The sequence below is a fragment of the Leopardus geoffroyi genome, chromosome B2 (genome assembly GCF_018350155.1).
Source record: "Leopardus geoffroyi isolate Oge1 chromosome B2, O.geoffroyi_Oge1_pat1.0, whole genome shotgun sequence".
NCBI lineage: Eukaryota > Metazoa > Chordata > Mammalia > Carnivora > Felidae > Leopardus > Leopardus geoffroyi.
In genome coordinates this window covers 131,409,379-131,430,976 of record NC_059332.1, presented here as the reverse complement: position 1 = coordinate 131,430,976, position 21,598 = coordinate 131,409,379, and the positions used below count along the sequence as shown (strand labels likewise).

Genomic DNA, 21,598 nt, shown 5'->3' with positions numbered 1-21,598 from the left:
ACTTTAAATCAGAGTTTTCTCGATCATTATCGGTACCAGTGACACCCAAATCTCAATCTCGGCTCTAAAGCCCTTTCTTGAGGTCTAGGGCTCTATATCAAAAATTTTTCCTAAACATTTTTACTTGGACATCTCCCAGTAAATATGCCACAAACCAAAGTTTTCTTTCTTTTGCCAAGTCTCCCATTTTGTTGTTGTTGTTGTTGGGCAGACTGTGGCAACACCTTCTCTCCAGTTGCTCAAGTCAGAAAACTGAATGTCATTTTTGTCATGTCCTTTCCATTTAGCCCTCTTATAACCACTCAACAAGTTCTTTCAATTATACCTCCCACATATCTCTTAGCAATGTCCACTCCCAACTATCAACTCTGACATAATTTAATAAAGGATCCTGACTTATCTTTCTTCTGCCATTCTTACTCCTTTCTGGTCCATTCTTTACATTGCTACCAGAGAAACCATTCTCAAACTCAAGTCTGATACTGTCTCTTTCTCGTTCAACATTTCCCAATGCCTCCCCATTGTTCTTGGGAAAAAGTAAAGAGTTCCAATTGTGACATATAAGGCACTTTATGATCTAGACCACGCCTTTGCCTCTAGTTTCTCTTGTTATTCCTAAGTCCCCCAAGAGTACTCTTCAGTGACAGTGAGTTACTTAAATGTTCTAAGACCTTTGTGCCTTCTGGTTTTTGCACATCCTCTTTCCTCTGCCTGGCGTCCTCTTTCCTCCCATCTATGTGTGGCCAACATCAACTCATCCTTTGGGTCTCCAAAGTGACCCTCTTTGAGATATCTTCAAGACTCTCATGAGTCTTCAAGGTTACTCCTGTCAGACATTTTCATGAGACCCCATGTTTGTTGCTCTTGAAGCACTTAGCACCCTGCACTATAACATCTTTAGGACTTAAAAATAGCACTTAACAACATAGGCTCGTGCGCACTCCCATGTTATGTAAGCCAAATACTTCTTTGAATCCTGTGCCCAGATCTAATTTATATTTTATCTAAGAGACATGTGAGGAATATATTTCATGAAAGCTTTTTTAAAATGTAAGTTAATGATTGGGGTAAATTACTTAATGAAAATACTATCAAAGGTTTGCTTTTGTTCTTTTTTTTGTTTTAAGCATTTTAACAACTATTTCTATATATGCTACAGAAAGCCATGATCCTATAAAATATTATTTTGCATTTTCAACCCAGTCTCTTGCTGACAATTGCATGTATTCAGTTCCTTTATGGTTTGTCATCATGGGCTAACACTGATGACCTTCCCGAAAGAATAGCCTTATGAAATACACTGCTATGTGCACTAAGAATATTTTTGATTGTATTACATGGCACAGTATTCTCCCAGTAAGTGATCTCATGAAAGAAATTTTCTTCTGGCCAGGGAGTTAAGCACAGTTGTTATTTCCCTGAGCAATAAAAAAATAATACTTTATGCAACTGTGAAGCTTACTAATAATTATGTTTTCCTCTTCTCAGTAACAATTAGGATTATGTAGGATATTTTTTTGAATTAACTTTACTCCTTGGCCTGCTTTGTATTTCCACCCATTTTTACCACATTGCCTTATCCATTATAAATGTCGTATTTAAATAATTCCTTTTGAAGGAAGAGAGGTACCTATAAATACACACGTAAAATAGTTGCCCTGCAATTGATACATTCAGTGTAATCTCTATCAAAATACCAATAGTGGGGCACCTGGGTGCCTCAGTTGGTTAAGTGTCTGACTCTTGATCTCAGCTCAGGTCTTGATCTCAGTGTTGTGAGTTAGAGCCCCATGATGCTCTAAGTAGAACATCTAAGTGGACTTAGATCCCACTTAAAAAATACCAATAGTATTTTTCACAGAGCTAGAATAAATAATCCTAAAGTTTGCATGGAACCACAAAAGACTCTAAATAGCCAAAGTAATCTTGAGAAGGAACAACAAAACTGGAAGCATCACAATCCCAGATATTAAGATATATGCAAAGCTGTAGTAATCAAAACAGTATGGTACTGGCACAAAAATAGGCATATAGATTAATGGAACAGTATAGAGACCCCAGAAATGAATCCATGTTTTTATGGTCAACTAATCTATGACAAAGGAGGCGAGAATATACAAGGGTGGAAAACAGTCTTTCCAAATAAATAGTGCTGGGAAAACTGGGTTGCTATGTTAAAGGAAGAAACCAAACCACTTTCTAACACTATAATAAACTTAAAATGGGTTGAAGACCTAAATGTGAGACCTGAACCATAAAACTCCTAAAAGAAAGCACAGGCAGTAATTTCTTTGACATTGGCTGTGGCAACATCTTTCTAGATGTCTCCTCAGGCAAGAGAAACAAAAGCAAAAATAAACTGTTGGAACTACAACAAAATGAAAAGCTTTTACACAGCAAAGGAAACCGCCAACAAAATGAAAAGACAACCTATTGAATGGGAGAAGATATGTGCAAATGATATATCTGAGAAGGGGTTAATACCCCAAATACAACCTATACAACTTACCCAACTCAACACCAAAACCCCAAATAATCCAATTTTATTTATTTTATTTATTTTTTAATATGAAATTTATTGTCAAATTGGTTTCCATACAACACCCAGTGCTCATCCCAACAGGTGCCCTCCTCAATACCCATCACCCACCCTCCCCTCCCTCCCACCCCCCATCAACCCTCAGATTGTTCTCAGTTTTTAAGAGTCTCTTATGCTTTGGATCCCTCCCTCTCTAACTTTTTTTTTCCTTCCCCTCCCCCATGGTCTTCTGTTAAGTTTCTCAGGACCCACATAATAGTGAAAACATATGGTATCCGTCTTTCTCTGTATGACTTATTTCACTTAGCATAACACTCTCCAGTTCCATCTATGTTGCTACAAAAGGCTATACTTCATTTTTTCTCATTGCTACCTAGTATTCCATTGTGTATGTAAACCACAACTTCTTTATCCATTCACCAGTTGATGGACATTTAAGCTCTTTCCATAATTTGGCTATTGTTGAAGGTGCTGCTATAAACATTGGGGTACAAGTGCCCCTATGCATCAGCACTCCTGTATCCCTTGGGTAAGTTCCTAGCAGTGCTATTGCTGGGTCATAGGGTAGATCTATTTTTAATTTTTTGAGGAACCTCCATGCTGTTTCCAGAGCAGCTGCACCAGTTTGCATTCCCACCAACAGTGCAAGAGGGTTCCCGTTTCTCCACATCCTCGCCAGCATCTATAGTCTCCTGATTTGTTCATTTTGGCTACTCTGACTGGCGTGAGGTGATATCTGAGTGTGGTTTTGATTTGTGTTTCCCTGATGAGGAGTGACATTGAGCATCTTTTCATGTGCCTGTTGGCCATCTGGATGTCTTCTTTAGAGAAGTGTCTATTCATGTCTTCTGCCCATTTCTTCACCGGATTATTTGTTCTTTGGGTGTGGAGTTTGGTGAGCTCTTTATTTTGTCTGATATGTCATTTGCAAATATCTTTTCCAATTCTGTTGGTTGCCTTTTAGTTTTGTTGATTGTTTCCTTTGCAGTGCAGAAGCTTTTTATCTTCATGAGGTCCCAATAGTTCATTTTTGCTTTTAATTCCCTTACATTTGGAGATGTGTCAAGTAGGAAATTGCTGCAGCTGAAGTCAGAGAGGTTTCTTCCTGCTTTCTCTTCTAGGGTTTTGATGGTTTCCTGTCTCACATTCAGGTCCTTCATTCATTTTGAGTTTATTTTTGTGACTGGTGTAAGAAAGTGGTCTAGTTTCATTCTTCTGCATGTTGCTGTCCAGTTCTCCCAGCACCATTTGTTAAAGAGACTGTCTCCTTTCCATTGGATATTCTTTCCTGCTTTGTCAAAGATTAGTTGGCCATACTTTTGTGGGTCCAATTCTGGAGTCTCTATTCTATTCCATTGGTCTATGTGTCTGTTTTTTGTGCCAATACCATGCTGTCTTGATGATTACAGCTTTGTAGTCGAGGCTAAAGTCTGGGATTGTGATGCCTCCCGCTTTGGTTTTCTTCTTCAATATTACTTTGGCTATTCAGGGTCTTTTGTGGTTCCACACAAATTTTAGGATTGCTTGTTCTAGCTTCGAGAAGAATGCTGGTGTAATTTTGATTGGGATTGCATTGAATGTGTAGATAGCTTTGGGTAGTATTGACATTTTAACAATATTGATTCTTCCAAAATAATCCAATTTTAAAAATGGGCAGATGACCTAAAGAGACATTCTTCCAAAGAAGAAATACAGGTGGCCAATAGTCACGTGAGAAGATGCTCAACATCACTAATCATAAGGGAAATGCAAATCAAAACCACAATGAGATATTACCTCACACTGATCAGAATGGCTAGAATCAAAGTGACAAGAAACAACAAGCATTAGCAGGGATGTAGAGAAAAGGAAATCCTTGTGCCCTGTTGGTGGGAATGTAAATTAGTGCAGCCACTGTGGAAAACAGTATGGTGGTTCCTCAAAAACTAAAAATAGAAGTACCATATGATCGCGTAATGTTACTACTGTGTATTTACCCAAAAAACCCCAAAACACTAATTCAAAAAAATATATGCATCCCTGTGTTTATTGTAGCATTATTTACAATAGCCAAGATATAAAAGTGACCTAAGTGTCCATTGATACATGTATGGATAAAGAAGATGTAATATATGTACAGAATGGAATATTATTGAATAACAAAAAAGAATGAGATCTTGCTATTTATGACAGCATGGATGGGCCTAGGGGGTATTATATTCAGTGAAATAAGTCAGAGAAAGACAAATACCATATGATTTCACTTATAAGTGGAATCTAAAAAACAAAACGAACAAAGAAACAGACTCATAAATACAGAGAACAAACTGATGGTTGCCAATAAGGAGGGGGAATCTCTGAAACTAATATTACACTGTATGTTAATTAACTGGAACTTAAATACAAATCATTAAAAAAAAGAAGGGAGGAGGACAAGGGAAGGGTAGAATAGGTAAAGGAGATTAAGATTGCAAATTTACAGTCATAAAATAAGTCATGAAAATGGAAAGTACAGCATAGTTAAGATAGTCAATAATGTGATAATGTTGTATGGTGACAGTAATTACGCTTCCGTGGTGAGTACTCTGTGATGTTTGGAATTGTCAAATCACTAGGTTGTGTACCTGAAACTAATATAACATGGTATGTCAACTATATTTCAATTGTAAATATTTAAAAAATCAAAGAAACAGAGGGGTGGCTCAGTCGGTTGAGCGTCCGACTTCGGCTCAGGTCATGATCTCTCGGTCTGTGAGTTCGAACCCTGCATCGGGCTCTGTGCTGACAGCTCAGAGCCTGGAGCCTGCTTCAGATTCTTTGTCTCCCTCTCTCTCTCTCTCTGCCCCTCCCCTGCTTATGCTCTGTCTCTCTCTCTGTCAAAAATAAATAAACATTAAAAAAATTAAAAAAATAGGGGCGCCTGGGTGGCTCAGTCGGTTAAGCGGCCGACTTCAGCTCAGGTCATGATCTCGCGGTCCGTGAGTTTGAGCCCGGCGTCAGGCTCTGGGCTGATGGCTCAGAGCCTGGAGCCTGTTTCCGATTCTGTGTCTCCCTCTCTCTCTGCCTCTCCCCCGTTCATGCTCTGTCTCTCTCTGTCTCAAAAAAAATAAATAAAAATTAAAAAAAATTAAAAAAAAATTAAAAAAATAAAAGAAACAAAAGGAAATAACAGAGAAACACTGTTAACATTTTGTCATATTCTGTCTAACCCTTTGTTTCCATATGTGGGTGTGGATATGTGTGTATTTTGCAATATACATATAAAATCATATTTTGTAGAAAAATAGTGCCATGTTGAAGCGGTTGCACCACATACAGACTGACATCATGAATACTATTGGTATATATGTAAAAAAAAGGTGAAATGTCATACATGTTTCAGGGTAAAATTCTAACTTTTGGAAATGAAGGTACTCTCAAAATAGTATAGTCCTTTACCCTTCACCTTATGGACACAAACATCAGAGGATTGTCTAAAACCTACAGAAGGTCTCCATGCTTATGTGTTAATTTGATTGATAGATGCATTGTCATGATTAAGCTAGAATGAACTAGAATTTATGTCATTGTTTTAAGTTTCCATTTTCCTTTTCGTTTTCTAACCCAACAATTTGTCTAGTATCTATAATTACTCTTATAATCAGTGGAGTAAATAATCTGTTGTGACCACCTGTTCTTCCTCCATATATTCTGTTGAGCATAGAAACAGCTGCAGGCCTCAGAAAGTCATAAATAAAACTCATGACTAAAAGATTAGGCAGACCTGGTGACCCGCTACATTTCAGATGTCTGAGTAGTGGAATTCTGTCTTCCAGAGAAAACTGCAGACTTTATAGTCAGTGTTATTGCATTGTCAGTAGTCACTTTTAAAGTTAGCACCAAGTTGTAATTTTTTTTCCTATTCATAGTATATTATTTGCTCCAAGGGTAATCAAAATTTGTTAACTCGTTACTTAAAAAAGATTTATGTACACAGAAAAGTTTTGTATATATATATTTTTTTCAACGTTTATTTATTTTTGGGACAGAGAGAGACAGAGCATGAACGGGGGAGGGGCAGAGAGAGAGGGAGACACAGAATCGGAAACAGGCTCCAGGCTCTGAGCCATCAGCCCAGAGCCCGACGCGGGGCTCGAACTCACGGACCGCGAGATCGTGACCTGGCTGAAGTCGGATGCTTAACCGACTGCGCCACCCAGGTGCCCCAAGTTTTGTATATTTTTAATATATTAAGCTGATGATTAGAAAATGGAGGTGACACTCTTTGGATGATACTGAATCATTACATATACAAACCAAACTGAGAAACAAACCCTGTATATAGTCACTGGCAAGCAAAGATTGGAGTTGCGTGCAAAGAAAATTTATTTTATTATTTAGAAAATTGTTCTGGATGTGCATAAGGAATAACAAGTGATATGAAACATGTTTGTTTTGCAAGGTGATTTTAAAATGTCCTAAGCAAATGTCCTAGTTTAGTTTGAAGAATTTGCCAATTTTCTTTCTCCAAGCATTACTTTCACAAAGGTATTTGTAGTTAGTACAGAGTGTATCTTACCTCTTAGTGGTCTCTTTTCTTTCAGATCAAAAAGAAGGACTCTGTGACCTATTTCGTTTTTGATTGTCATTTTTAATGACAGAAATAAAGGATACATAAATGAAATCCACATTTTAGTCAGGAGCCCATCTTCCCACAACTCATGGTAGAAATATTATCAATAAGATACTTTGCAAAAAGACAAAAGGGAGAAGCCTGGGTTAGTAGTAGTTCAAGTAAACACAATCGAGGTTATTTAAATGAGCCAGCCATTTGTTTTTGCTGCTAAAAAGGCTAACAAAATGATGGGCTGATTTATGATACACAAAAATGTACAATCAAGGTCCTGACCACACAAAACACAAAAATTTTGCTCTGATCACTAATCAATTAAAGGATTATGTTCAGTACTGTCAGCATATTTGAAGTAGGATATTGACATTTACAGAGTAGACAGTTTTCCAAAAGGGACTTCTGATGTCTTCAGAAGTACAGATGAAGAAAAGAAGCCCCCGAGATCTTTTTGCATTAGTACTTTCACCTTTTGAACAATCATGCAAATGTTTCCTATCTTCTAAGTGTTGTGTGGGACTTCACTCACTTAGCTGTCACAGTGACTTTGTCCAGTGGACGTAAGTATCAAAATAGAAGGAAAGGAGCTTAGGAAGACTCACTTGGAGAAAGGAAGACAATGGAAAGAAATAACATTCTTTAAATGTTTGAAGGATTGGTATATAAATAAGGCAATTACCTTGTGCTTGCTGCCCCAGAGAGCAGAAGTAAGCTCCACGGTCAGGAGTTATAGAGAGATAGCTTTTCACTTCCTTTAGCAAAGGACTTTCTAAGCAGAATTGGAAGATGAGAAATAGATTGCATTGTGAGGTAAAGAGCTTCCCATCACTATGTTAGTTTAAACCAGAAGTTGAAACCTTTCCCTCCAAAAATATTTTAAAGAGGATTGATTACTGGATGGAAGATTTGATCATATGACTTCTGAGGTCCTTTTCATAGTTAACAATCTATGCTTCAAATTATTGATTTATGTCAACTTTCAATTTCCTCTTTTCCCCTAAACATTAGACATTACAAATTAACATTTACCAAGGCAACCGAAGGACATGGGAGCAAAGTACAAATGTTCTACGATGCTCAAAGAGCAAACAGTACTCATTGGCTCTTGCCACTTCCAAGTGATGTTGGAGTAAACAGGGTAAAGAAAATGTACAGCCTAAATAAGTGAGAACATTCTGTAGCTCTGCAGAGGGTTTCACATTATGTGTGTAGGGAATACTGGAATAACTTGTGTGGGGCCAAATGGAGTGAGCTGAGGGTAGCTTCTTCTAAAGAAGAACTTTAAAGGACAAAGGGTCAGAGTCTGCAAGAGAGAATCTTTGCTACAGGAGTCAGCCCCTGAAATCATGTAGAGTTCACGTAGCTGGCTTGATTGGGTGTCAGTCATCATTTCCATGTACCTCTGTGTAAGATTTTTATTCAGAATTCTTCATGAAGATTTCACTTTAAAACATGTCTGACAAAAATTCGGTCCAGTGTCAGTAAAACAGTTTTATATTTGATCATTCTTGGACCCAGTTCTAGCTTATTGGCTGACAGTTCTTGGGCTGTGTTGGGTTCGATATATGGATTGGTCAAATCCTGCCTGCCTATCCATGTATTATTTTAACTTTGAGCCAAGTATGGAGTCAGATCAAATTAATTGACTCAGATGGGGCGCCTGGGTGGCTCAGTCGGTTAAGCGACCGACTTTGGCTCAGGTCATGATCTCATGGTTCATGGGTTCGAGCCCTGCATCAGGCTCTGTGCTGACAGCTCAGAGCCTGGAGCCTGCTTCGGACTCTGTGTCTCCCTCTCTCTCTGCCCCTCCCCTGCTTGTGCTCTGTCTCTATCAAAAAATAAATAAAATGTTAAAAAAAATTAAAAAAGATTTAATTGAGTCAGAGCACTACTTGAGGCAAGTATATTTAGACATGGCAGGATTTTACTGGTTACCAAGTCTTCTGGGTAAATACCATCCCTGCCCTCCCAGTGGAAGAACTTGACTGCTTTTACTGTTTTGTGAAACAAGAGCCGTTTGCTGTGATGATGTCTCAGCCAAGTACATTAAAGAGAAGGATACTTGTGAATGTGATCATATTCTCAAATAAATAATCCCCTGAGTTGTTTTCTCTGTTTTCCCTGCTGTTTAATTCCTTCCCTTTGACATAATTTGCTGCCTGTTTGGTTAAAGCAATTAGATATTTGTGTTAATTAGATACTTGTTGTCTATCCCGAAGTGGATGTGCTTAACTTATGAGGTGAGCTGGCTCTTAGATGCTTATTCTAAGAGTAACTATTTTGCTGTTTGCTCTGTGGCACACTCGTATCTATTTCTTCAGCTGTGTACGACTCTCTGAAAATACATCAAACCTTAAATGAGTCCTCAAAGAAGTACTTCTTTTGTACTGTCTGTTGTTTAAAAATGTGTTGATTATGCTCTTATATTCTCTTGTACCTCTGGAGAAAAAGAGATGACCAGCTAAGGAGGTAAAATGAACATTTCCTCTCTAATTTAACAAGATCTTGAACTGCTTATGAGGGGATACGCATAAAACAAATGCAAGGGGTTAGCAAAGAGAGTTTTCACAGGAGTAAATGCAGAAAGTAAAGTCACTTTATGAAAGAAAACTACACGAAAAGCGCGTTAATGAAGCAGTTTAATCCTAATACTTGTTCTAGCTTTGGAAGGTGTGTGTGTGTGTGTGTGTGTGTGTGTGTGTGTGTGTGTGTGCGTGCCTTACTATGTGTGTACGTAAAACTCTTTCTGAATCCTGGGTATGGTCTGCCAAGTGTCCAACAGGCCAAGTGTCCAGCCACTGGGAGTGACAGACGTCAAGGATAGGAGAGAAGCAGCAGAGAGTTATGATGGTAAGTGCTGACCTCACAAGAAAGCAAGAGCTTTGAAGTGCGTATGTAGTTTTCCTTTAACCTGCTCTTTCCCTTGATTTATATTACCCTGACCACTGGACAAGTTGGGATGGAGATCACATGTCCGTTGAAGATTAAAGGACAGTGTCGTGTCTCTCCCTCCTCTATTCTGCCTCACTGTCAATCAGAGCAGCTGTGTCAGCTCTTTCCAAGCACAAACTGGTGTCACATTCACTTCCTCTGCCTTCCTCATTCTGTTCACGCACGTTATTGCTAAATTAAATTTCATTTCATCTCATGCTTTCCCCCCTTATATCTGTTTCACCTGTTTTTCACTCCCGATGGCTAACACCTGTCCCAGGTACTTTTTCCTTTTATTTATTTATTTTTTTTAATTTTTTTTTAACGTTTTATTTATTTTTGAGACAGAGAGAGACAGAGCATGAACGGGGCAGGGGCAGAGAGAGAGGGAGACACAGAATCGGAAACAGGCTCCAGGCTCTGAGCCATCAGCCCAGAGCCCGACGTGGGGCTCGAACTCACGGACCGCGAGATCGTGACCTGAGCTGAAGTCGGCCGCTTAACCGACTGAGCCACCCAGGCGCCCCATCCTTTTATTTTCTTATTGTTATTATTATTATTATTTTTTACCTGGCCCAGGTACTTTTAAATGTTGTATCTTGATCAGTTTCAATCTCTTCTGGACTCCCTGCCTGCACCTGTTGTGCATGTATCATTGTCCTCCTTGCAGTTAGCATTGTTGTCTTCTCCCATCTCTTAGCCTCCTAATGTTCTTCCAGAAACACCCTTTCCAGTCTTCCCTCAAAGACTTGTAGTGTGTTGTCATTAATTATGTTGTCCAGAATTCTAAGATCTACAGACTGTACATCACAGCATGCCAGGAACAAGCCTTGAACTTCATTTCCTTAGTTTCTATTCTTTGGTTCGTGGGACTTGACTCATGTTAGACAAACCTGTACCAAATTCCCATGATACAGTCATTCCAGTCCAAATGCCAAACCTTGAAGAAAACAGCCTCATGAGTCTAGAGCAGTGGCTTCTTTTAAACCCACCTAGTTGTGTCTCTGTTGTCATGAAACTGTCACTATCATTGCTCTTCCATGAAATCTTTCTAGATTAACCAGAGGGGACCTGCACTTTGTGTTGTAGAATACGGGATCCCCAGCAACATCAATGAATTTCTCAGCAATCACCACATTTTTTTTTATAATCAGCACAGCACATTCATAGGTGATGTTCTTAATTGGATATCATAGAGCTATATATTGGCCACTTTGTTACAGGCTGTTTGTGCACATGTGAGTTTGCAAATTTTAAGAGGAGTCAATCAATGGATTCATGTAAATAAGGGTCTAGCAAAATATCATGTGTTACGTGTATATAATTGATTCTTTGGGATGAGGATAAAAGCAATATCAAAATATCCTTTTGGTATTAGACATGATAGTAGCAGTGATGGTTTAAAATGAATTGGGTTTTCTGACAATTCTGTGATGTAGGTGCTATGATTACTCTTATTTACTGATGAGGAAACTGAAGTACAGAGAGGTTACTACCTTTTGTAAGGTCACACAGCTTGTAAGTGTTAGAGGCAGATGAAATCAGGCTGTCTGATACCATAAACCCTGCTCTTCACCGCTATGCCATGTTGCCTTACCGCTGATTTACTTTTCAATCTATATTAAGGCAATCCAAACTATATTCATGGTTTTTAAAATAGAAAAATATTATTTAAAATATTGAGCAAAAAATTACAAAGCAAATACTTATGTCTTGGCAGAGCTCAAATAGATTCTGGTTAGTAATTTAGAAATGTTTTCCACATGAAATTTTAATGCAATATATAAATATTTAAGTATTAAAAATTAATATAAAATGTAAATACATGCTTTTAAGAGCATACATTTTTTATCTACACCAGGGTGTTGAGGTTATTTTGTCTATATGTACAAAATACAAGCGGGGAAAAAAATGACGATGTCTAAGAAATTAAATAAATTATGCAGTTAAGATATGTCAGATTAAATGATACGTGTGTGCTGCATACAGCTGTTCATGCAGGGCACTGAAATAACTGAATAGGGAGGCAAGAACCGTAAACAGTTGGTTTCTTTTCAGCCGGAGTCAAAATTTTCTGGAATTACTTCGGATTTGGTTTTCATTTTCTTCTTTTTCTTTTTGTTGGAAGTGAAATTAAATAAGAATCTAGCCTGTTGGTAAAGGGATGATCAGTTGGCAGAAGTAAATTTCCACAGCTAGTCATGTGGTTCGAGAAGTATCCTGGAATAAGATAAAAAGCTGTAGGATGAACAGGTAGGATTATACAGGGCTTCTTTATCAATACATCCGAAGTGCAGTGAGTTTCCTGCGTTTTTGTTTTGTTTTGTTTTGTTTTTTTCCAGAATTTCTCCCTAACCATGCATGTTAAATGTGCCGTTCTTTGATGTATCACTTTTTGAGTCATTTCTTCTGACTTTGAAAGATTTTTTTTGTTTCTTCTTTTTTGTTTTTTTTAATTTAAGTATAATTGCCACACAGTGCTACATTAGTTTCAGGTGTACAACTTGCTCATTTGACCATGTTTTTTCTTGACCATGGAGTTTTTTCTTTTAATTTTTAATCTTTTTAATTGTAATGGACCTAAATATTAAAACGTAATATAAAAATTTGATGCCAAGAACTACCCTTCTCCCCCCTCCCCCCCGCCCCCACCGCTCCCTTGTCTCTGGAGAGCAGCATTATAAGCAATGTGTCTTTCCCTGCCTGAAAACATTCTGAGTATAAGTTTTCTTGAATTACAGCAACGTTGGTCTTCCTCTGAGGCACATATATTCCTTTTTGGGGTTTGCAGTCAGCATAGTCACACCCCTGCCTTTCTCTGTGGTTGAACTTCAAAATGAATTCCTGTATGCCATCCTGTTTCAGACAAGAGAAAGGCTAATGGAGCAGCCTGAGTTGATGAGATACACACATCATAGTATAGGGCCAGGTTCCAGGCATTAGTGATATCAAAGTTGGGGCAAGTGTTTGAGCTGTTCAGAGTATGTTTTTTTATGTTTCTATCGATGATGAAATTTGGTATTCTAGATAAAATACCAACGGGTATTTTACTTACCAAGTATATAGCATGTGGTTTTAATTGTAATTGTTGAATAATTATTATTGTCGGAAATTCTGAGCAGCCTCTCTCTCTCTCTCTCTCTCTCTCAAAAAAGGTACAGGTTTCTCTCAAAAAAAAAAAAAAGGTACAGGTTGTCAGTTAAAGCCACTTTTTGATTATCAGGACCAATTTTTCTGTGGTAAGTAAACCATAAGAAATATAAACTGTCCTGGCAAAACTGTACATGTAATTTTTGCTGTCATCTTGCTGACTCTTTTGGCATGGTACTCTTCTCCATTCCTTCCTTCCCTCTCCCTACCCCCAGTGGTGGCAATAAGCCACCGTGTGAGTGCCAGGAGTGCTTCAATCTGGTTCCCCAACCCGCCGTCCTCAGGTATAGGTCAGGTCCCCTCTCTTCCCGCGTTATCTGATGTTCCTTCTGGCTTGTGACTTACTGTCAAGATTGAGCTAAGACTGCATTCTAAATTCCAGATGCAACATGATTAAATAGTAGAAGTTTGATATATTTAATGCTCCCCCCAAAATTAGACACCAAAAAGAGACCTGCTTACACTGTGAAAATCCCTGATGGGATCCTAAGTAGTGAAATAGCTGCACTGTGACAGTCTCTGTGATCTTTAGAGGCCAGTCGTCCTTATTAGTGTTTTTCAAATGTAGACCTTTTAGCAAACCATCTACATACATATATTTAAGACTCTCATGATTATCTGAAAGGAAAGATTGGGAGGAGTTGGAGGTGATATGCTTTATTCTATTTTTCTAAAAGGAGGTAATAATATTATTGACTAAAGGATGTATTTTGCATGAGAATATGAGAAATAAAGCATCTATTCTCATTTACCTATTTTCTCTAAATTATCTTCCTTTTCTCTTCTGTTTCTTTGAAAGATCTTAATAAACTATTTGATTTATGAAAATTATTCTCATACTCCAAAGCAAATGACACTAAATACTGTGCATTTTTAAAGTAAATTAGTGTTCTTTAATTATATATTTCGAAGATTTTAATACAGCTAAATGGGGAAAATTGTCTTCATGGGAGAAACATTATTTCATGTTGAATAGAGTATTGAATGGATTTTCTGATAGCAGCTTTTTTGTAGAGTCGATATAAAATTTACATTTGTAAGAGCAGGGTGAAGCTAAAACTGAATTCAAATATACGTAAGTTTTATTCTTTACTAGAAATCAAATTTGTTAAAAGAGAATCATCCTAAATGGTCCGATGGCCCAAACATCTAATATATTTTTCTTGAGTATGACAGTAGATTCCTAAAGGAAACTTTCAAATGTTTGTATACGGTAATATTATCCAGCAAGCATACAACATTTCTCAAATTCCCAAGAAGTATAAACTACCGTTTTTCCTAAAATGGTAAGTTTTTAAAAATATACACACATTTTAGAGATTTTTCTGCATGCCCCCAAAGAGCATAAGCTCTTTATGGTTATCCAGTTTAGCTTTTGTAAATAAACATTTTATTGTTTATAATTCCGCCAGGTAAAAATGAATCAACAAATTTCCATCCCATATATTTTAATGAAAATTCTCCCCACATCTTTAAATACACCTGAAGGCCTTTTCCCCCTCATTTAAATTACTTAAGATCTTGTTAGTGGTTTGAGATAGGAGAATGTCTTTGGTATTTAGAATCACATAACTTTTAGCTTTTTTAACTGGAAGGGATCCTAGGAGATCATTTCTAGAATAACTTTTTCAGTCTACAGATAAAAAAAAAATTGAATCTCAAAGAAGCTACATAATGCATCTGAGATATATGGCAGATATACTAATTCCCAGTTCAGGGCACAGGTTGGTTCAATAAACATTTATTACTTACTGGGTACTTTCAAACAATTGAGAAATAATGTCAAACTTCTGGGAGCTTATAATCAAGTAGGGTGTGCAGACATGTTCATAGCTAATATCAATAGAATGTGGTAATTATTAAATACAGTAATAACGGCAAGTACAGGAGAAACATATAAAAGAAAGAATTGACTCACTGGATAAGCGCTTTTATTTTTCTTCGGTGAACATTCATCGGGAACTTACTCAATGTCAAGTGATAAGTACTAGTGAACTAAAATAGACACAGTCCCTGATGTCAGTATTCTTAGTCTTTGGTGGGAGTGGGTGGGTGGGGTGGGCAGAGAAGTCAGTGAATTAATCACATAAAAGGTACAGTAAAAACTAAAATAGTGCCTTGACTGAAGTTCTAGGAGGGCACATAACAAAAGAACCTGACTGGACTTGGGGTTTGGGAAAGGTTTCCCTTCCATCTGGTCACTGGGACAACCCACAAGTCGAAGGGAACAGACTCACTGATTTTAGCAGTCAGGTTTTAAAGAAAAAAATTATGAAAAAAAAATTAGAAATAACAAATCCTTTTCTAGCCAGTGTAGTTTGTGCAGAAAAGGCATACACTAAGGGTATTTACAACTTCACAGGCTTGGGGGAGTCATAGACACAAATGAAGCCCCTGGTTGTACCATTGGGTGCCTTCAGTGGCTGTTTTCTCCATGGCCAAGTACAGATGCCACAGAGAATCTTGGCAAAACAGGGCATGGATGCCAGCATGAAGACTTCTTTTGCTCTGTCTCTGGACCCAGGATGTTTCATTCATCTGGTTAACAATTTTTTGTGTGTGGACCCAGGATGTTTCATTCATTTGGTTAACAATTTTGTGTGTGTGTGTGTGTGTGTGTGTGTTAAAATTTGGAAAAGTAGACAATTTCAATCTCAAGTTAAGACTGTATTCCTCTACCCTAGCTTTCCCTCCTCTGTATCAGGTAGTTTTGAAGTGATTCCAAGAATTTATGAGACTCATCTAAGAGAAAATGGAATCAGGGTATTTAACTTGCATTGAATGGCACATGTTTGTATAGTTTTCAGCCACTGTTGGGTAAAGTTAAACTATCAACCATCTGATATAGGAATGGCTTCCCCAAATACTTCTCTTGCTCACTGTGCTGATTCACCTGGCATTATAACATGAAGGTATAGGGCCAGAAATCCTATCATTATATGAATGTGGCTTTTGGTGGCCACCACCACATATTTGTGGGTTTTGGAGGAGAAACAAGATGTGGAAGGTACAGAGTCTTGAAGCTAGTCTGTGGAAAATCCTTCCAACGATCAGATCTGTAATACTGCAAACAGACAACCGGGTTATCATTGATGTCATACCAAAAGGAAAGCCATCCCTTGCTGGGTATAACCTGATAATGTTGCAAATATACTTATCGATGCACCAAATTAAACTAAATGAGGAAAACGGAAGGTGAATTCTGAGAGCTGTAGACAGCATAGGTAAAGTGATACCAAGAAGACTTTATCACATTCTATGTTAGAGTTCAATTGGAGATACGAGTGTCACACAGAAATGGAAACAAAGGAAGTTTAATATAAAGAAGTATTAACTATAACAGTATTAACTATAACCTACTAAAGAGTAAAGAAAACATAAGGAAAGGAAGAGTAATAGCAGACGTGGGGAGCAGCCCCCCATCTAGGGCTGAGGTGGAGCGTCCAAGGAAGAAACACATTTGGAAGACCCTACCCTCCTCTCCCCTGCCCATGAGATTCAGACTTCACTGGAGACTCTGCAGCCATGACCCACTGGATGGTGGAGACCTTGCAGTAGTGCTGTGAAGACTCTGTCCTCTGGTGTAGGGAAGCCATCCCTGAGAAGACGCCATGCTGAAGAATTCGTTGAGAAGCCATCTGCCGGGATATTGCCCTCTAGGGTGCCAGCATAAGCTGCCCATAGGGTGTCCTGTGCCGCATCTTGCTGTAGGAGCCAAAAGAGAAGAACATAACCAGGTACCAGAAGAAAAGCCCTTTCTTCCTTCATTGTCCTTCCATTGTCCTTCCATTGTCTTTCATTGTCCCTCCATTGACCAAGCTTAACATCAAGCCAACTGGCAAGGGAAAACTCTTCTAGTATCACAAACGGGCAATGAAGGGTGGGTTTGGAACTGAGAAGCAATAAGATGATGACAGAACACACCCCTAAACAATGATCATTGCCAGTAACCTACAAATCAGGTAGATACTGCAAAACCCAGGGGGGGAAACTGAAAAATAAGGAAAATCGCTCCTCTTGTATGTCTCTTCTACTCTCCATACTCTACTATAACACTGCATTGCTTCTCACACTTCTGGTCATCAAATGTATGCTTTTATCCCCCCATACCCAGCAATTCTGTGACACTTGTTAGGTGTCCTACAACTTAACTCAATTTTGACACTGTTGGCTTGGAGATACCATGAGATCCCACAAGTTAAGGGCTCAGTCCCACAAGACTGCCTCCCTCCAACTTCAAATGCCAACCCCATGTCCTGGTTGTCACCTGCGCTTCTGACCACCTGGCTATAAATTGGAAATTCCCACAACTTCTTCTTGGGTTTGATTAATTTGCTAGGACAGTTCACAGAACTCAGAGCAGCAGTTTACTTACTGGATTCCTAGTTTGTTATAAAAAGATTTAACCCAGGAACAACTGGATGGAAGAGATGCAGAGGGCAAGATATGTGGGGAAGGCACGGAACTTCCATGTCCTCCACAGGTGTGCTCCTCCCCCAGCACCTCTTCGTGTACACCAGTCTGAAAGCTCTCCAAAAGCTGTCCTTTGGGATTTAAAAACAATCTTTTTAATGTTTATTTATTTCTGAGACAGAGAGACAGAGCATGAGTGGGAGAGGGGCAGAGAGAGAGGGAGACACAGAATCCAAAGCAGGCTCCAGGCTCTGAGCTGTCGGCACAGAGCCTGACGCGGGGCTCGAACTCACAAACCATGAGATCATGACCTGAGCTGAAGTCAGTCGCTCAACCGACTGAGCCACCCAGGCGCTGTCCTTTGGGATTTTTTTGGCAGCTTCATTACATAGACATAATTGATTAAATTATTGGCCTTTGGTGACTGATTCAACCTCCAGCCCCTCTCCCCTCCCTGGAGGAGGTGGGGGTGTGGGAAGTTCCAACCGTTTAATCACAAGATTGGTCCTCTTTACAACCCAGGTCTTCGTCCTGTGGGCTTCCCAAAACTTGTTTCATTAACATAAACTCAGCTATGCTTGAAAGGGGCTTATTATGAACAATAAAACAAATTCATTTTACCTTTATCACTCAGGACCTATTTCAGAATTAGGGAAGAAAATTAAATATTATAACAAAAGAAGTTCCTTTGGCCCTTATATAGGTAATGGCAAGGGTTCTAGGAGTTATGAGCCAGGAACCATGAACAAAGACCTAATATCTATTTCTTACTATAAGTCACAATATAATAAGCATATGTTGAGAGGAAAGTGCCCTAAGGGTCAGGGTGGGATTGGGAGGTTGGGAAATGGAGTAGCAGGTGGCCAGTGAAGAACCCTGTTATTGTTGCATGTAAGGAACACCAGCTTTCTGTTGTGAGAAATGACAAAACTAGGCAGAGATGAGAGAAGAGTTTTACTAGAAACTTCAGTGGATTGAGATCTGGCCACACAACCTGCCTTGTTGCTATCAGTCTGTTCACTGTAGGTATCCGTACACAGAGAGCAGAGCTGTTGACCTGAAGAAGAAAACAGCCAATCATTTTACTGGCGAAATGGCTTTATTTGGGAATAGAAGAGGAATTGCAATTTGTGACAAGTAAGCTATAGCAAAAGCCGTAGGCAGATCCAGAGAACAAAGGAGAGGATTGCTCTTATATAGAGGAAGAGGGGAGTTGGGAAGGAGTGTTATAAACAAAAGTCCATTGGAGTAAACTGGAAGTTTGAAGTGTAGTGGCTTTTCATTGGCTGAGTTCCAACAGTCTCTCAGTGGCTTGGCTCCTTGCGAGGCAAGGAGAAAAGCTGCCTTCCTCCTGCTGGGTAATCAAGTAGGCTTCTTCCTGGTGGGAATGAAGGGTATGCCTTTTCTTGTTGAGGCTGCAAAGGGCTGTGAGTGGTATCATGTAAGAGTTCCCCCTTCTGGCTTCCCAATTCCATTTTATTTTTATTTTTATTTTCAAAAAAAATTTAAATGCTTATTTATTTTTGAGAGAGAGAGAGAGAGAGAGAGTGAGAGAGAGAGAGAGAGAGAGAGTGCAATCAGGGGAGGGCAGAGAGAGAGAGGGAGACCCAGAATCTGAAGCAGGCTTGGAGCCTGATGTGGGGCTCGAACTCATGAGCTGTGAGATCATGACCTGAACTGAAGTCAGATGCTTAGACTGCACCACTCAGGAGCCCCTTCCCAACTCCATTTTAAATGAGGTTTCCTTTATTTAGTTTCATAGAACTGAACTGAATTCATTGATTACTGTTAGGTGAACAACTCCAAGTAGAACAGAGCTTGTCTTGCTCATAGATAAGTAAGGAGAGTAAAACAACATGCATTTTATAAAGTGTTACAAAACAAGAGAAAATTATGTATAAAGGGATAAAAATCGATGTGGCCTCAAATATGTTTCATGAAACAATAAATATGAAGAGACAGTAGTGTTACAACCAATATGATAAGATAAAAATGCAAACAAGTTTAAGAATGAAAATAAGGAGATAACGTTGTTTTCTCAGATGATCTGATGGCTAAAATATAGAATAGAATATACAGAAACTTAGAACAATTAAGAGGTTAGCAAGGATGCCAATCATAAGATCAAAAGATAAAACTTGATCATTTTTCTACATTTCAGAAATAGTAAATTAGAAAATGTAATTTAAAAGGAAAAAATATAACTTTTGTAACATAAAAAAACATTATTTACTTAGATTATCTACCAAAAAGGATATATATGTAATTTCTGAAGAGAATTATAATACTGTACTTTGTTGAAGAAAGTAAAAGGAAATTTGTACAAATAGAGGGATATACCATGTATACCGATGACAAAGTTTGCTGTAAATACTTGTTATTCGTTAAAAAAGAAAGTTAGCCTAGAATGGTCTAGAATGGCGTCTAGACACAAAAAAACTATGATCATATATATAAGGCAGAGTCTAATGAGACTTTTAGTGTTTCACTCTTAAATGTGTAAGAAAAGCTAAGGATTACCATGTATATAGGAAAGTTTCCAATATATAAGAAAGATATCAAAACATACAGAAACAATGGGGAGGAGTTAAGATAGCAAAGTAGTCAGTGAACCCTGGTCCCTTGAACACAGCTAGATCAACATCAAATCATTTAGAACACCTAGGAAATCAATTTGAGGATTAAGAGAACAATCTGCCTAATCAGAGGGAGAGAATGTGGCAGGTAGGAGAGGTGGAGACATGAATTGTGGGAGAGAAAAGCCATGGTGCTGTGGAGGGGAGGGAGCCCTTTTTGTGGAGAGAAGACAGAGAAGGAGAGAGGGGGAGAGAGAGCAGAGTGTCAGTTTCACACAAGAAGAACACTCCTCCAAAACCATTGACTGGCTAATGGAGAGGAATGGATTATTGCAAGTTTTTGCATACAGTGGAGCTCAAATTCTGAGGTTTTTTTTTTTTTTTTTTTTTTTTTTTAAATTTTTTTTTCAACCTTTATCCATTTTTGGGACAGAGAGAGACAGAGCATGAACGGGGGAGGGGCAGAGAGAGAGGGAGACACAGAATCCGAAACAGGCTCCAGGCTCTGAGCCATCAGCCCAGAGCCTGACGCGGGGCTCGAACTCACGGACCACGAGATCGTGACCTGGCTGAAGTCGGACGCTTAACCGACTGCGCCACCCAGGCGCCCCTCAAATTCTGAGGTTTTAGAAGCCTGCGCCATTTGCTGACAGTGTGGTGTGGGGATCCTCTGGGTCGCACTGGGAGAGAACTTTCCTCTCTCTGGAGTAGGTTTGGAAGAGGGTATATTGCCTCTTCAAGGACAAAAGACCGGCGGGAGCCACTGAGTGGCCGTCAACAGCAGGGGACAGAGGCATGCGCAGAGGGCAGATAACCTTGTGGCAGCCTTTCACTGAGCTTCACCACAAACCCTAGGCACCTGTGTGGCCCTGCAGCTGCTTTTCTGGACAGAATGGCACCAGGCAAAGTGCTGTGAGTCTGTCCTCCGGAGGAGGGGAGCAGGTCAGTGCCTTGCCTGGTCCTGGAAGATCTGGAGTTTTGAATCCGCCTGGGACACAGGAGGGGAGATTTTTGCTTTTCTGTGAGGACTTGCTGAACAGCTACTGGTGCAAACTACCCTCCCCGGGGGATGAGAGCGTGGGGTGTTGCCATCTTCCCCCATCCCTGTCCCCCCATCGCACCTACCAGCATGGTCTGACTTCACAGAGCAACACAGTTCCCCCCCAGGGGGGCAGGAGCCGCTTACCAAACCCTGCCCCCCTGTGCTCTGCAGGGGCACCTTTACTAGGGCAGGTCTGACTGTGAGCCAGCAGAGGAGGCCTCTCTCCCAGGGACCAGCACAGGCCCCCCCACATGCACCCAACGCTACTGATCATGCAGTGCTTCAAAGGGCTTCAGTTCCAGTAGAAATAGGACCAGACTTTCCTTTTTTTTTTTTTTTGCCTTTGGAATAGGGCTTAC

At 39.3% G+C, this 21,598-nt stretch overlaps 1 long non-coding RNA gene across 1 annotated transcript in view; it reads right to left on the bottom strand.

The window, feature by feature from the left end:
• Window positions 1-16,506: 16,506 nt before the first annotated feature.
• LOC123609123 overlaps window positions 16,507-21,598 on the bottom strand; it is a 70,276-nt gene continuing 65,184 nt past the window's right edge. Inside the window, exon 2 of the long non-coding RNA XR_006717620.1 lies at window positions 16,507-16,913. This is a non-coding gene — a long non-coding RNA (uncharacterized LOC123609123). The remainder of the gene's footprint in view (window positions 16,914-21,598) is intronic.